Source organism: Myotis brandtii, unplaced genomic scaffold (assembly GCF_000412655.1).
Source record: "Myotis brandtii unplaced genomic scaffold, ASM41265v1 scaffold250, whole genome shotgun sequence".
NCBI classification, from domain to species: Eukaryota; Metazoa; Chordata; class Mammalia; order Chiroptera; family Vespertilionidae; genus Myotis; species Myotis brandtii.
Window position 1 is genome coordinate 1,819,876 of NW_005359478.1, and position 5,172 is coordinate 1,825,047.

Below are 5,172 nucleotides of genomic sequence, written 5' to 3' on the forward strand. Positions count from 1 at the left end.
CATTGATGTTTCTATCTCTCCCTCTCCCTTCCTCTCTGAAATCAATAAATATATATATATATATATATTTTAAAGTCATTTACTGGTTTCATTTGACTGTTTTTTTAACAATCTTAGTGATAAAGGTTGATGTTTATTTATTTTTAAAAAATATATTTTGCTTTTTCTCCACCATCGAGGTGCGTGCGTTCCCTCCTCGTTCACCATGTCTTCCCACAAGACTTTCAGGATCAAGAGGTTCCTGGCCAAGACACAAAAGCAGAATCGGCCCGTCCCCAATGGATTCAGATGAAAACTGATAATAAAATCAGGTACAACTCGGAGAGGAGACATTGGAGAAGAACCAAACTGGGCCTAGGAGAAATCACACGTGAGAGATGACTCACGTATTTATGCTGTATCCAGGTTGCCTACACCCTTAAATGATTGACAAGATGCTACTGTCTGGAGGACAGTTGGATTTTAATTGGAAGATTAATGGACTTGTGATTTTGCTCTATTGATTTTTTTCCCCTGCAATAGTAGGTTGGTTCAGTAATAATTGTGTGAGACCTTTTAAAAAATAACAAATAAAAAATATATATGTATTGATTTCAGAGAGGAAGGGAGAGGGAGAGATGGAAACATCAATGATGAGAAGAATCACTGAGTGGCTGCCACGCTGTGGCCACCACCAGACGTCTCCGCAGAAGGAGCCACGCGTACAGTTATATCAGGGACCACAAGAGAAGGAACCTGCTTGTAGCACAGAGCTCCTGCAGCCCTCAGCTCCGAGCCAAAATGCCCACCTGAAAAGCCAGAGAGGAGAGGGGAGGGGAAGGGAGGGGAGGGAGAGGAGGGAAGGGGAAGGGAGGGGAAGGGGAGGGAGGGGAGGGTCAACAGGGACTCTTAGTCAGGGGTCAGCAGCCATGGGCTCTGGCCTCCACTCGGTCCCTAGCGAGCTTTGTGACCGTGGACAAGTCACTTCCCTATCTGGGCCTCAGTTTCCACCGCTGGACAACAGAAGAGGTGGATGTGATGCTCATGAAGGGATTTCCAGGGTGGCCTTTTCCTACCACAAGCTGGGGCCCATCCAGTGGCAGCTGGTGACCAGAGAGGAAACGCTCAGGGCCAGGTGCCCAGGTAGCTGAAGTGAGGGCCACACAGGTCGGGGAGGAGGAGTCGGCTCAAGAGACACACAGATGGGAATGTAGATATTGCTTCCAACCTCCAGTCAGCCGGCAGGGAGGGCAGGGGTGGGGGGTGGGGGGGGACAGCAGTACTGGACACTTCAAATGCCCGCTGGTGTCCTGAGGGCTGCCGGGGGCCAGTCTTCCCACACTGTCACTATTCAGCTATGACGGGACCTTAGGCAAGTCACCTCACCTCTCCATCTCAGGTTCCTCATCTGTAAAATAGAGGTATTCATGGTCATACCTTCGAGGCACAGAATTGTTCTGAAAAGTTCATGGCCTGCGTAGACGAGTGGGTGGCCTGCTTCTTGGAGCCTCGGTGTTTCTGCCCTGGTCCCTCCCTACACAGCTGCATCAGCAAGGGCCCAAGGCCACATTCCAGACAGCAGGCCTTGATGGCGGGTCTGTTTGGCCTATGGGTAGTTGACCTTGGGGGGAGGGGGGGCGCTGTTGTAACATTTTCCTCTCCGCAGCTCTGGGCTTCAGGTTCCTGCCTGTCCTGCCTCAGTCCCATGACCTGTCCCTTTGACATGGAAAGGGTCACTCCCCTTTGCTGGGTGCCTCCCCTCGGGCTGAGTCAAGGGAAGTGTCTGGTGCTGGTAAGAATCTCTCCAAGGGGGCCCTGCCCTGGAGAGGAATTGGGGACGTGATGAGACACGAAACTTGGTGGAGCAGAGAGGCGATCTGCTGGGAGGGTTGCTCCGTCTCCTCTCATATCCTGTAAATCAAGCCCAGCAGCTTCCCCACCCACCCCCTGCCGGACCAGCGCGGCCTTCCCTCCTTTCCCAGCATCGCAGGAGGGTGTAGTCATCCGGCCAGAGGCTGGGAGCCAGGTGTCCTTGACTCCTCCCTCTCCACCCAAGGCCAGTCCATTCTAATTCGCTAACCTAAATCAGGCCCTGCCCACGCCTTTCTTTTTCTTTTATATAAATTTTTTAAAAATATATATATTTCTATTGATTTCAGAGAGGAAGGGAGAGGGGGAGAGAGACAAAAACATCAATGATGAGAGAGAATCATTGATCGGCTGTCTCCTGCACGCCCCCCACTGGGGACTGAGCTGCAACCCGGGCATGTGCCCTGACCGGGAATTGAACCGTGACCTCCTGGGTCATAGGTCGACGCTCAACCCCTGAGCCACACCGACCACACCTTTCTTCCCTCTCAGGCGTGCATCTTCTAAACTCTAAGGTCCCCAGGAGACTTGCAGCCAGGGGAGCAATGGGCTCACCTCCTGAGCCTGTTTCCGAGGCCCCTTCTCTCTGACCTCCCAGTGAGCCAAAGCCGCCGCCTGGGCTCTCTCCTTTTGCTTCTTAAACTATCCTGAGCACTTCCTGTTTCATTGTTCCAGCTTCAATACCCGTGCTCTCAATTCAAAATAAATCAGTAAATAAATGAACAGGCCCGTCACTCCCTCCTGGGCTGTTGGCTGACACCTCCCTGACCACCTGCAGTTCTCATCTGTCCAGTCCGTCCGTCTGACCGCCAGCCACACGGCACCACGTGTATCTTCCTTCACACAGTGTCCCCATGGCCCTCCAGTGCCTTCGGCGGCACCCTCCCCATTTCCTACAATGAAACTCCCCCTTAGAAATGCAGGCAGTCCCGTGGGAGAATCTGCTCCCTCCTGAACAGGAACGTAACCCTCTGGCCACACCTTTGCCGTCTGAAATCCCCTCCTCCATCACAGATCCTATTATCCGTTAGCAGTGGTTCTCAACCTTCCTAATGCCGCGACCCTTTAACACAGTTCCTCATGTGGTGGCCCCCAATTTCATTGTTACAAATGGAACATAATTAAAGCATAGTGATTCATCACAAAAACAATATGTAATTATATATGTGTTTTCCGACGGTCTTAGGCGACCCCTGTGAAAGGGTCGTTCAACCCCCCAAAGGGGTTGTGACCCACAGTTTGAGAACCGCTGCTTTAAGGCCCAACTCAAAGGCCATCTCTTCCTGTCGCTAACTCCTCCCTGGCCCCATTAAGAGAATCCTTTTAAAATTCTGCTCTGTGTGAAACTAATCCAGTTAGCCTCAGGGGTTGGGGTCCCCACAGCACCTTGTGCTGGGACTTGCTAGTTAGTATCTTCTCCCTGCCAACTCCGGCCACAGGTTTGGAAACTAACAGGCTCCCCCCCTATCAGTAGCTCACAGAGGCCCCGGCTTCCCCCTTGGAGCTTAATAACATGAAAATAGCGGCTATTTTTAACTGCACTCTACAATTTGAAAAACCTTTTCGTTTATCTTCTAGAGACTTACTTTATCCTCACAACAGCCTGTGAGGGGGCTACCTACAGTTTCCACTGCAAGGAAGAGAAAGCGAGGAGGGGGAACTTGTCCAAACCCCAAGGCAGGCACTGGTGGAGGCCCCGAGACGGGGTTTTCTGATCTCGACGCCTGCCAGGGCCAAAGGTCTAGTTAAAGGAGAGCTGGGCTGGGCCTCCATCTGGCCCAGATTAAGATTAAAGGACAGGAGCCCTGACCGGTTTGGCTCGGTGGATAGAGCGTAGGCCTGCAGACTGAGGGGTCCCAGGTTCGATTCCGGTCTGAATTGATGTTTCTCATCAATGTTTCTCTCTATCCCTCTCCCTTCCTCTCTGTAAAAAATCAATAAAATATATTTTAAAAAAAAGATTAAAGAAAGGGGAGTGTGGAAGGGGCCCGCCCACTTTTGTCCTTAATGGGCAGGGCCTACTCTAGAAGCCAAGGACTGCCAACGAGATGGGTGGCAACCTTAAGGTCCACAGGGGCGGGATCAGGAACTGACAACCCAACACGAATTGGTGCTCAGGAGGCTGAGTGAAATGGGCGGGGAGGGACCTGTGGTCTGCATTTAGGACAATCACACCCCCACCCCCACCCTGCAGTGTCCCTGCTGGACCTGCCGTGAGCCTGTGAAGTGTGAAGGGATCCGGAACATCTGTCCTGGGACAAGACAGAATGAAATGTCCCTGCATGAGGGAGGCCTTGGGAGGTTCCCCTGGCAACAGGCACTGGGGAGCAGTTCTCAAAAGGAACACATGCCCCTGACCCTTAAGGAACTTATGGGAGTGGAACAAGCCTGAAGGTGACCCACCACCAAATCCTAGCCACCACCCAACCCCTGTCACCCCCAGATGGGTGGGAATGGAAGCTGTGGACAAAGGCTGGGGCCTGGAGACCTGGGAGGCAGGGGAGACAGGGGGAGCTGGGGAGTTACGGGCTGGAGGGGGCAGGGTCAGAAGGCTGAGCTGGAGCTGAGGAAAGGGGATACAGCTAGAGAATGAGGGAGGGATGGCAACCTGGGCGGCGGCAGGGAAATGAGTGTTGGGAACTGGCCAAGGAAGCGGAACTTTTCCATTTGAGAGGTGAAGGCACCAGAGGGCCACCCCGACTCCAGGGATTCCCCAGAGGCACCGGAGCTTTGCTCTTAGCTGGGGGTTTCCCAGAGGAAAGGGCTGAAAAGCCACATGCTCAGCATACCAAGAGCTGACCCCCCGGAAGGGCCCAGAGCAGACCCTGGGAGGCCAAGCAGGTCTCCCCGTAGGCTTCCTGCTTCCCAGGAGCTGTCCCCCAGCCCAGTTCCAGCCTCCCCTGGCTCATCAAGGGAGCATCCTGTGACCTGGGACCTGGGGCCCCAGTGCTAAGGTGGGTGAGTGGGTGGGTGGAGAGAGGGGCCAGATGACCTATGCTGGGCATGAGGATGACCTGCCAGGGCGCCCAGAGAGGGTCATCGGCGCGGCCAAGGCCCCCTGCCCTGGCCCTCCCCATCGAACCCCCTGGGCTCCTGGCTCTTTCTCTCTCTGATTCAGCCCTTTGAGAAACCTCCATGTCAGCGTATCTACTTCCTGAGTGGGAAAGGAAGAGGGGGTGTTTGGGGGGACTTCCTAGCCTCCCCGAGAGTCCGTTATGCAAACGAAGGAAATGGGCCCTAGAAATGAAACCGAGAAGCCCCAGATCAACGCCCTCTGGGAACCCAGGGCGGCCAGGTGTGTCGCTCCCCTAAGCCCAGCCCGCC

General features: G+C 53.8%; 1 pseudogene; it reads left to right on the forward strand.

The window, feature by feature from the left end:
* Positions 1-563, forward strand: part of LOC102245020 — a 3,682-nt pseudogene extending 3,119 nt beyond the window's left edge.
* Positions 564-5,172: the final 4,609 nt, after the last annotated feature.